Raw genomic sequence first — 12,880 nt, forward strand, 5'->3', positions numbered from 1 at the left:
AATTATTTGTTAATTAAATTGTCAAAATATAGTTGTTGTTTTTTTATCTAAAAACACTAGACATCGAGCGCCAGAGAAACAAGGACGCAGCCATCTTTAAGGCCATTGCACACTGAGTCCGAAATTCGCATCCGAAATTTTCGCACGTTAAAAAATAAATACGACCTCACGTTATGTCAATCACGCTTGCACACTGCCTCCGAAACTTTCGTCTGTCATAAAAAAAATCGAAACGGGTTCGGATTTCTGCGTTTTTCGCATCCGTAACAAGCAGTTTGAATGGTTCTTTGACAATTCAGAGCCACGAATACGAAAAAACGCATACGAAAATTTCGGACTCAGTGTGCAATGGCCTTTAGTTTGAACTTCCGTTTTTTTTGTTGTTGCGGTAGCTCTGTATTAGTTATCGAAAGTTATCACCATTGTAATGTTTGGAGCGGATGTCATAACAAATGTAAAAAAAAAAAAAACGGGAAGATGTTAAAATGAGCGGTTCATTCATAAATCCGTAATATCTTCTACATGCTGCAGAAATACAAACCAGAGGAAACACACCGCGCTGAAAAGGGGCGTGGCTACGGAAGGGCAGAGCTCGCAATCAATGTTTCTTTATTCCTGTTAGTACAAGAAACCCATAAAAACAGGGGAAATAGACATGTTAAAGATAGTCTATTGAGCTCAATGCCAAACGTGATCCCTGTTTCAGACTCCTTTATTTAAACTGGCAAGTGAGAGTTTAGTTTTATCACAGTCAGCAATACATTCTCTCATAAAACGCTAAACTTACAATGTCAAGTCATTAAAAATGTGACAGAATATCAACAAATCATAAGAAATTATGTTTTTTGGGGCTCATTTGCATTTGATCACAAATCTGTCAGTTCACACAGGAGGTAGCCTAGGCTACTAAAGATGTTATTGGGGAAAATTGTTTTCTCTGGCAGTGTTTGAGGTCATAAATCTGTGCAAACTTCAACCACGCTTGACAGCGATCAAAGTAAAAGCTGTATAGTATCACTCATCAAAGTGTGAGGATTTTGTCTATTAGCCATTGTAAAAACGTTTAGCCTACTTCAAGAGAACAGACAACTCTGTTCTCCTTCATCATCACCCTTAAGATCTTTGTAGTTCCTGTTGTCTTTGGATCACTATTCTTTCTTTTTTTTTTTGTGAGTAGATATGTTGAGATGCTATTGTGAGAATCCTTTCTTCAAATGATATTTTGTTAGACCTGGTAAAACTCTCTTCAAATTCACTCTGTAACAGTAGATGGCGCTTATGGATGAGCAGAAATATATCAGTTGCCCCAGTTCAGGGTTGCCAGGTATGCTTGACAAAAGCAGCCCATGCTATTCAAAACCCAGCCAAAAGCAGCTTGATCACGTTCCGGGGGTGTCGCTTCAACCCGCGGACTAAAAAACAACCCGTGGCAATGGTGTAAAAGTAGTCCAATTCAATGTGAAAACCGTGGACTTGGCAACACTTTTGAACAGATTTCTTGAATGAATGATTCAATGGCTGCATCAGAAATCTCATGCATGCCTACTTAACATATAGGGTGAAAAACAGTATGTGACAAAAGAAGTATGTCCAGATTCACAGTACTCAAAGTATAGGCAAAAAGTACCCGGATGTTCTTCCGACGAGATTCTGAAGTGTGCTTATGGACACTTTACTATCCCATGAGGCCACAGGAGAGGATTTTTGAATGGCAGTGTATGATGACACATGATAATGACAACATGGCGAATGTAGTACATCCAGATTACATTCATACTATATATACTTATAGTATATATAATTACTTATTCAAAATAAGTACCTATAGAGAGTATGCAATTTAGGACGCAGCCATTGACTCACTCATAAATGCTTTATTTGTTTCATTACTGAATGAATCAGCGCTTTGAACGAATCTCGAATGAATGATTCAACGACAAACACATTTTTAACAGTCACTTTCCAGTGGCATAACAATGTAATCGATAATCGAATGCTCCGGCATGAATTTGTCAAAGGTTTAATAGACACAGGTGATTTGTTGTCATTCAGGAATAAGATCGCGTTGGTGTTTGAATCAAGATCTTTTAACGATTAATCGTGCAGCTCTAGCTATTTCCTTTTTATTTCCTATAACTTTTTATGGCCTTACATTTGATAAAAGCTACAGAAAGATGTCGACACTATCAGTGCCATCTGTTAAAAGACTAAGACTACTCAGACTCATCTCGGAGCTCGACCTTTGGTGTCCTCCTCGCACTGAACAGGAAAGACTTTTATCTGCTCTTAACAAGCACTAAACATTTATATATCCAGTCAGATGACTTCAAGGGCCTGCCCTGAGGAGCTTAACCCATATTCCTGCAGCGTGCGTCGGTGCAGAAGACCCTCTCGACGGGGTTCAGAAGCACAGCGCGCCAGCGGGGAAGATGCTTTAACTCTGCTCCTGTTTAAAACCAGACTTCAGAGCTACAGGTCGCTTTCTTCTAAGGCCATTCATAAGTACAATAGACGTCACTTGATGTTAAAAGCGATCGCTGGGGGTTGTTAAAGCAGCAGGGAAGCGTTTTAGATCTTTAACAGTAGCAGCTCCTCTTCAGAAGCTCGATGGAAAAAAATCTTACACACCAATAGAGATTGATTCGGTGTTGCAGGATTGTCGATAGCAAGCAATATCAAACGCGTTAACACGCGTCAATTCAATTCTTTCAGAACAAAACAAAACAGAAAATAAGATGCTACACCTAAACAACACTTATGGTCAGAATGGATTGGAGTATAGCTACCGTATACTACCTACTATTTTTCAAAAACAGTGAAACAATAAAAGTAATCCATGCAAAATGTTTTATGCTACATGTGACTTCATCCCATTGCATATTTAATTCAGCGAGAGGTTGCTTTAGATGTTCAATTTAGTTTTTAATAAACATGTCTTGACATTTGCCAATGTGATTGAATAAGTGTAGAGAGAAATAGAAAGGTCAAGTTGAGTGTGTTTCATTGTGGGTATTATCAAAATCCCTTTAGGCAAGTCATTTCACTCGGCGGCCATCTTTGAAACGCCTTCGGGACGCTGTTTTAGTCATGCAAGTGCAGCTACTATCTCTTTCAATGGGGAAACATCCAATTCTCCTAAGCTTAAATTTCATATTTGAAATCACCAATGAAACCTGTCTCATAAATATTGTTTGTCAAAGCTCAAATCAAGCTTCTAATGGCAGCTGCAGTCATGCAATGACTTTAACAATTGCCGATTAGCTCTATTATTTAAAAGGTGGTACTTATTCCACCATATTGCGCATTGCACTTCCATTCATAGTTATATGATTGCATATTATACACTTTCAAAAAATTTATGTTAAAAGATGTTTCTAATGAAAATCAGAGAATACAAAATGGTATCATTGCTAATTTCTGTTGCTATATGCGGACATAATTAGAATTAAAGCAACTTAGCTAGTAGAGCTTATAAATGTACATCTTAGTGATGATGTGCCATTAACAAAAAAATAAATTTTCTCCACATAAATGATCAGATTATAATCAGGTCTTTCTTATATTACCCACCTTGACTCTGCTAGATCCCCAGGACTCACCTACAGTGATCATGGACTCAGAATGACTGCATTCATTGTTCCTGCCACCCATCGCACAGAATTTTTACTGAAAACAGGATGAAACCCGATTCCCTGTAAAGAGCAATGGAAGAGGCCAAGTGATTTGTCTAAAGATCAACTACCACAATACATTTGGTTCTCATTCCAATTTTGCTTGACTAATGAAGGTCTTGCAATGGATATGTTTCAGAAAGTGAAAATTAAAGTGGTTTTAAAGGGATAATTCAATAAAAATTGTTCAATTATGTCAAGCCTTCATGTCATTCCAAATGACTTTCATTCTTCTGCAGGACAGAGAAGACGATTTTTGAAAGTCAAACAATATTGGACCACATTGGCTTTATTGTAGAATAAAATGAACACCTAACAGCTAGACATTTAAAAAATATATATATATTCTTCTGTGTTCCACAAAAGTGTTCTGGAAAGACATGAGGGTGAGAAAAAGGATGACAGAATATATATTTTTGAGTGAATTATCACTATATGGTCAGCACACTTGACATCTTATGGTGTAATCAACATACAATCTTAAAAATAAAGGAGAATCATTTCGGGTTCCCAAAAGAATATCTTAGCGAACAATTTTTTTCTTAGTGCAAAGAACATTTTAATAATCTAAGAACCTTTTATCCACTATAAAGAACCTTTTGTGCAATGAACAAACAAACTGTGTTAAATGTTCTTCACGGGACCTTGATGCCAATAAAGACCATTTAAGAGTGTAGCTGCAAGTGCACACTAGTTTTGCTACATTGGGTCTTTCGTTTTCAGTATAGATGCAAGATATCTCAGAAAAAGAAACAATACATTTAGGCTAGTACAGGAGGGTTGTTAACCTCCTTGTTGTGTTAAATTGGAAACAGGAGCTTTTACAGAGCGAGTTCCCATGAATAGATTCTCTGTGTATTGTTATATAACTCAACCCCCTACAGATGAAATGGTTATAATTGTTTAATACACAACACATGAGCAGATCTGTGCTGGAAACGTCAGCTGGGCCTCTGGGGCTGCGTTCGCTCTCTCCATGGGAAGCCGCGCTGGGCACATTTCATCATCAGTACAGTGCCCCATGGTGCCCGCGGGCACACCTTTGGTGAGCGGAGCATTTGGCCCATCAGTGGTCTTGTCGTTTGAAGACTGTGGGGTGCACGTTAAATGATCCTGGAAAACAATTTCAAGCTGCTGTACGTGACCCTTGGCCCCCCACTTACAGAGAACCCAATCAGCCCTTGCTCTCTTTGTTTAATATGGACTTATAGCACAAAACCTTTCAGGGTGTTTATGTCAATTACTACGATAAAGGAACACGATTCTCTTATTCTGCAAAGTAGACTGCATAGGGCATATGCAAACATTAAATCACTGCGTGAACCCAGGGTAATTACAATGTGGTGCCAATAAAGACTCTTAAGTGGCTCTTTAGTAGCTAATTTTATATAAATTTGGCCCTATATGATTCCATGGAGATTATTAAAGTTTCTGATGTGACATTATTGGTTCTTTAGTGCAGTGCATAGGTTCAAAGTATCCTCCTGGGTTTACAGATGGCTTTTCATAGAACTATGAAACTAAAAAAGATTGATTTCAGGCTATAACTGGATGGATGCATGGACTGATGGATGACGGATGGATGGACGAATGATGGAACAAACGGATAGATGGATGAATGGATGACAATCACATAGCACACATGAGATAGATACAGTAACAGGCTAAAACAACCACCCAAAATACCCTAGCAACTGCACACAACACATTGAAAAATCAAGAACACTATAAATAACAGCTGGCACGGTCATAGCAACTCTAGCAACATGATAAAAACCACTCAGAACAGCAGTTTTCTGCAGCCACTCAAAAAAACATAGTAGCAACATACACTCTTAAAAATAGTGACAAATTGTACTTTAAGGGGTACATCAGCTTGCCACTGGAGCAGTACCATTAGAGTGACAACTTTATACCTTTTTACCTCTAAAAGGTTAATAGTAATACTTTAAGGATACATATTACTACTCTGAGGTACTACCGTAATAGCATGCACCTTTTTATGGGTAGATAAGGTACAAACGAGCTACTGAGGAAGACGAGCAAGGTCAAGGATGCCGTCAACCAGGCCAAGAGGCGTTGGGCCGGACACGTGGTCAGGAGTTCGGACGTGCGATGGACGCGGGCTGTGACTGAATGGCTTCCACTAGATATTAAAAGGCCGCTCGGCCGCCCCGCAACCCGATGGCGGGACTCGTTTAGAAAAGACATCGGCAGAGACTGGATGAGTTAGGCCAGGGACCGAAAAACCTGGCAAAGTTGTTGTGGCCTGCGTCGAAAGACCGAAATACAGGCCAATTGAAGATTGAAGGTACAAACTTGTGCTTTTGAGGGTAATAAACAGTGATAATCTGTTGGACCCCTAAATATAAAATGTGTGTGTGTGTGTGTGTGTGTAGAAGCATGATTAAGATAAATCAGAACACCTTAGCAATAGTAACTCCCTCACAACCTCATAACCAGAATACCAGAGCACTACATTTTGCCACTTACAATTTCTTCTTAGAATGTCTAAGGCTGCATCTGGAATCCCATCCTGCCCTACATAGGTGAAAAACAGTATGAGACAAAAGAAGTATGTCCGAATTCACAGCATAAAAAAGTAGGCAAAAAGTACCTGGATGACCTAATTCTTCCGGCAAATGTCTAAAGTGTGCTTACAATGGACAGTTTACCATCCCATGAGGCCACGGGAGAGGATTTACGAATGACAGTCAGTGAAGTGACGTGACTGACACTGGTAGGTCACATGATAAGGGCAACATGGCAGATGTACATCCATATTGCATGCATCATACTATATAGAACATACTTTTTAGCAGTCGTGAAGTAATTACTTATTCAAAATAAGTACCCACTCGAGAGAGTACTACGCAATTTCGGACACTGCAACGTCTAGTTTATTAGTAAGCGGCGTGCCACAGATTTGAGTCCCTAGAAGAGTCTTGTGCCAACATCCCTTACAAGAACTGCCAGCCATGTCACAGAATCACACAACTGTTTCTGTGTTGCCTAACACTTGAATGGAGCTCTAAAACAAATAATGACCAGACAGTATATCTTTATTAACCGTTTAACAGAGCATTACTTACCGCAACACAGCGTTGTTAGAATTGGCCAGAGTCTTCAGATAAATCTCCCCCTGACAGTGGATGTGCCCACAGCATAAAACTACTTTTCCAGCATGTTATCATTGGACTCGTTTCAATTGTTGTATATCCTCTTGCACAATGAGCGTTTTAAAAGGCAACAGCTGTGGCAGAGCGTCGGAGGGGACATTTTTATTCTCCCTGTGGTGTAACTGCAGCAGAGGAAAAAAACATCTATCTCAGTAGGGTCTCTGCAAGCGTGTCCTAGTTACATTTCATTTAATTCGCATTTAAGTTAGTCGACTAGAAGTCTTGGTCGACCAACATTTTATTAGTCGGTTAGTCGCAACAAAAAACCTCCACAGGAAGTGGCGAATCACGCAGTCCGTGAGGGACAGATCGTTAACGTAATCCAAACATTCGCCTATCGTTCAGCAACATCAAATATGGCGTATCACTGGAAACATGTTGCTACGTTAAGTAGTAGCAACTTTAATAGTCGCTTAAATGAACGACTAGAGGGCAGCCCTACTAGTTGATTTGCATGTGAAAATATGAGTTTGCTACAATTTCATGACAATGTTTGCAATATTTGCTAGAATATTATGTTTTCGTAAAGGCAGCCAAACTACACAAGCCAGTTTAGGGGAGGTGTGAGTGTGTAATAGGTGATGTATAGTAAAGGTGATTTCAAAAAGTCAAACCAAGATAGCAGACGTTGGAGAAATTCATCCAGGAAAGTTGTAAACTAAGATTGCTGTTACATGCTAAGCGTAGCGTGACGCACACATGACCATATGCACATGGTTGTTTTTAAATGACTCATCTCTGAGCATCAGGGGTTTTTGTGGGCCGGGGTTCTTTGAAACTGCCTGTAAACTTTTACTACTAGCATCTTACGTTTCACAGAAACCAGTGCAACATCCAGCCTCCCAATAAGAAGCAGCTGAACGTGAGAGTGATTAAGACGACTTCACACACATGAAAAACAATCTGGAAAGCCACACAGGTCTAATCCTGCTTTTGTGTGGACATTTCAAGACATGCGATGAATAAACGTGCGATTTTAACAGATCAACTTTAAATACCACTGTGAATAAGCCATTTTCGCAAAAGACAAATAGTGCATTAGCCTAACTTTAGGTTGTTTGCGTTTTCTAAGCAACGTAGTGAATATATGGTGCATTTTCAGTTATGTCGGAAAGATCGCATGATGAGTTGAACGCACATGAATGGCACCGAATTACGTGTATATAATGGACTCTGGGAGTTGGGGTCACGTCAGAGAGAAAACATGGTGGACAAAATGTGTCTACATTCACAGTAAATTTGTATTGTATTGTATTGTAAATTTTAAAACAAAAAGTTTTTGAAAATCGGACAAAAAAGATTGTGTGCTTAACGGCTAAAGAGCTATTTGAGATTGTGTTGCTTTTTTGATTCTCTGATTGGTGTAATTTTCTGTAGCATCATGGGTAATGTAGCTTTTCACTCGTAATTCCACTGTTAAACGCATTTATTTTAAAATAAGATGAAATAATGTGGGCTGACGGCTTCAGCAGAAATAAATACCATGGATTAACAACCTCGCAGCTCACAGTAAAGCTGTCTTTAGGGGTTGGTAAGTTATTGTTCAAAATCAAATCTATTATGGAGAAAATTAAGGGAGTTTTTATTTCCCGAACCTGACTGTCCTATATAGCATGTGCGGTCACAGGTTACAATGGCTTCATCCAATCATAGAATCTGTTTTATCAGTTGGATTTAATCGGAGTAAACAATCCACCACGTAAAAGGATTCATTAGCATACTGTGGGTTGCATCTTCACAACATACTAACTTGACAATTAATACAGAATGTGCAATTGACCGTTCGCAAAAGCCACGCCCCTTAGTTATTGTTACTACGCCCGTCAAACAATTGAGAACCATAGCCATGGCTGGGTTGAGCTCCATACATTAAGTGATTGGTTTTGGAGTAATGTAATGCAGCAGACATATCCTCCAGGGCACGACAGAAAGTATAGACAGAATAGCGCACGGGAGCACATGCACAAAACAGTTTTGTAAAATTATATATCAATCATTTTTATTTGATCACATATCATTTTACAAAACTGTTTTGCGCATGTGCTCCCGCGCGCACTATTTCAGTCACAAGACTGCAATCAGAGGACGCGCTGAAACATCAACTCTCTGTTCTCTTCATTCATAACTCAGCCGACTGAGAAGGATATAGTTGTGTAAATAGTTGTGCAACTGCGCGAACTTTGTTTTGAAGTTTAATGTTTGAGTTCCAGAGGAATTTGTGTCTGTGTACCTGTTCAACCACATCAAAGTTTCGTAATTAGTAAGTCCGTGCTCTTTTTCTTTTTTTTCTCTCTTGTCTGCTGACTGATGAGGGGGCCGCAGTGCCGTAGTGAAACGGTGTTTGTACATGTAGCCTATTTTTTAATAATAGTTGCAAGCAATCATAAAATACAGCAAGTTTTAAGCCCGTGCAGACCTCACTGCCATAGGCGCATCGTTGCACTACCTTGCTGAAATCGGAATGTTTGACGGAGGTCCTTCTCCTTAGTTACAGTTGCTGAGCTAGGATTGGACGAGAACCGTTCGAGGGCGGGGTTTTGCGAACGGTCAATTGCGGGTTTGGGTTTAACAACATTTACAATAACACTGAATGTGAGTCATCCAATTAGAATTTAGTCGAGAGTCTTTTATAATATTAACCATTTACTTTTAACATTAAATATTCAATTTAATAATCACTCATGAATCATCATGGTAAAAGATCCTATCCATATGATTTGCTTTCCTCCAGTGGCACCATAAAACCAAGAGCGGCCGTCTCTTTTCTCTGCAGGTGTGTGTCATCCACCTGAGTTGTCCTTCCTGTGCACTTTTCCAAAGTTCTAGACGTTAATCCGGTTGTATGTCAGCTCCGCTAGTGTCTGATTCCCTCCACATGGGACTACTTCCCTGACCTGTGATCCAAACCTGAGGAGAGCATTTTAACAGAACAAGCTTACAATGCTGTGATTCTGAAATCTTTGGTATGTTAAATTCCTTGATTGAACCAAATTTTCTGTTGTTAGCCCGATCAAGCAATTACACTACAGTAGATGTTTTACCAACCTTTTCTGAGTGCTTTGTACAGCATGAATAGACATACAGTCTTAAATATTTTTAAAAAATGCAGGGCTACATGCGTTAGCGGAGGAACTGCCGTTGAGGTGAATGGCAACGCTATAACAGTTAGCTTTCAGGTATTACAGACCTCTTTGGTTCTTACAGCCGATACCTTAATTTCTCTCTCAGGTTTCCGCTCTGGATGTAACATCCTTCAGCAGGTATATTAAAAAACACTAAGCTGTGCTCAGAGAGTTCAGACGCTAATGAGAAACACATGTATGGAGCGAAAAGTGAGATCAGAACCAGAGGAGCATGGGAAAAACAAAGCAACACTGGCATAGAAAGGTGCACTCTCAGACTTGCATCATAGGTGTCTCCTGGGCTGTGTTTTCCAGAAGCATTGTAAGCAGAAGTTGATCATAGAGACAATTGGTGGCAATGGTTCTAAGATCAACTTAGTCTTATACAATACTTTTGGGAAACGCAGCCCAAGACACACATAGCAACTGCGTAACAATAGACTAAAACCACTCAGAACACCCTAGCAACAGGATAACAACATGCTAAAACCACTAAGAACCCCCTAGCAACAGCATAACATCATGCTAAAACCACTAAGAACCCCCTAGCAACAGCATAACAACATAATAAAACCACTAAGAACCCCCTAGAAACAGCTTAACAACATGCTAAAACCACTAAGAACCCCCTAGAAACAGCTTAACAACATGCTAAAACCACTAAGAACCCCCTAGCAACTGCATAACAACATGCTAAAACCACTAAGAACCCCTTAGAAACAGCTTAACAACATGCTAAAACCACTAAGAACCCCCTAGAAACAGCTTAACAACATGCTAAAACCACTAAGAACCCCCTAGCAACTGCATAACAACATGCTAAAACCACTAAGAACCCCCTAGCAACAGCATAACAACATGCTAAAACCACTAAGAACCCCCTAGCAACTGCTTAACAACATGCTAAAAACACTCAGAACACCCTAGAAACTGTATAGCAACATGCTAAAATCACTCAGGACACTTGCAGCCGTATAACAAAATGTTAAAACCACTCAAAACAGACTAGCCTAGCAACAGCATAACAACACTCAGAGTGGTGTTAGCCTGCTGTTATATTGTTAGGATGTTGTTGCTCTGCGGTTGCTAAAGTATTCCAAGTGGTTTACTAGGGTTACAAGTTACTAGGGTATTCTGGGTGGTTTTAGCATATTGTTGTGTTGTTCTAAGTGGTTTTAGGATGTAATGTGGTTGCTAATATGTGATTAATTGTTTTAGCATGTTATTTTACAGATGCTAATGCACTCTGAGTGGTGTAAGCAGGCTGTTTTGTGGTTGTCAGTTGGTTACTTAGAGGCCCAAATCAAAAGATTATGATATTCGGGTCTCTAAACATGTCCCGGCTCCCTCTTTCAAAGTAAATCTTTGTCTACCAGGCAAAAATAGTAAGTCTGAAAATAATATTCATGAATAAAACAATAAGTAATAGGACGCCCTTTCTCAAATGGCCACACAATCTGAGGTATCACTGCACACAAATGGTACAGGACAAGTTGCATGCCAATAAAAAAAAAAGTTTTACAAGTTAAACACTTTTAAGGTTCTGTTCAAGTATAACAGTGACACTTACCTTAGCAAGCACTACTTATGGTTTATAGTTATAAGTCCACTCTTATAAATAATGTCATAAGTAGAAACAAATTTACCTTGACGTTTGCTTGTGCTGTGGGATATGAGGCCATCTACTGGTCCTGGAGCTCACAAATCGTTGGTTCTTTCCCAGAAAACACTGTTTAACTTGGCAACAATGACACTGTCCAAAACTCTTCAGGCGGTCGACGAGAAAGAGCCAGAATGTGATTAAAGCCTCATACCGAAGAAAACAAAAGGCCCTTTTCTCAACAAATCCAGCACAGTGACGATTCCAACGTGAGTCAGAGATACTGAGAATGACCAACGAGAAACTGATTTCTTATTGTTTTACTGACTTTGTGCATCCTATAAAAATCACTGCAACACAGTTGATTTGATTAAAAGTCATTATCTAATGCAATAACATTTTTTAGGTGTCACTTAAAGGAACATGCCAACTTTTTGGGACTTTAGCTTATTCACCGTATCCCCCAGAGTTAGATAAGTCCATACATACCCTTTTCATCTCCGTGCGTGCCGTAACTCTGGCTGACGCACCCACCGCTAGCCTAGCTTAGCACAAAGACTGGAGGTAAATGGCTCCAGCTAGCATACTGCTCCCAATAAGTGACAAAATAACGCCAACATTTTCCTATTTACATGTTGTGATTTGTATAGTCACAGCGTGTACAAATAACAAGGTCACATGAGACACAGCCATCTTCTAACCGTATACACACTGGGAACTATATTCTCAGAAGGCGAAGCACTGCTACCTCTGCGGTTTCCTCGCAGCGCCTGAGAAGCCCCGTGGTGAGGAGACGAGAGTTCGCTCAGTGTTGCGCTAATCACTCCGCTCGAGTAGCAGTGCTTCGCCTTCTGAGAATATAGTTCCCAGTATGTATTATTTTATTATTATATGTTATTTTGTCACTTATTGTGAGCAGTATGCTAGCTGGAGCCATTTACCTCCAGTCTTTGTGCTAAGCTAGGCTAGCGGTCAGACAGAGTTACAGCACGCACGGAGATGAAAAGGGTGTGTATGGACTTATCTAACTCTGGGGGATACCGTGAATAAGCTAAAGTCCCAAAAAGTCGGCGTGTTCCTTTAAGTGTCCAAATGCTTTTTAGGGAGACTAAAGAGGTAAATCAAGCGGTTATTCTATTCTCTCTCTCTCCAATTTCAGATGAGGTTAAATATACGACTTAATATTATAATTGGTGCAATAAGCAACCATATGGTTTTGTTTATTCAACGTTGGCATCAGTGAAACCATGCAAACAATGATGTCTTTTAGAGGATGTAGTCAAAAAAGGTAGCTTTTTCCACAAAGGT

The sequence above is a fragment of the Phoxinus phoxinus genome, assembly GCF_949152265.1.
Source record: "Phoxinus phoxinus genome assembly, chromosome: 23".
Taxonomy (NCBI): domain Eukaryota; kingdom Metazoa; phylum Chordata; class Actinopteri; order Cypriniformes; family Leuciscidae; genus Phoxinus; species Phoxinus phoxinus.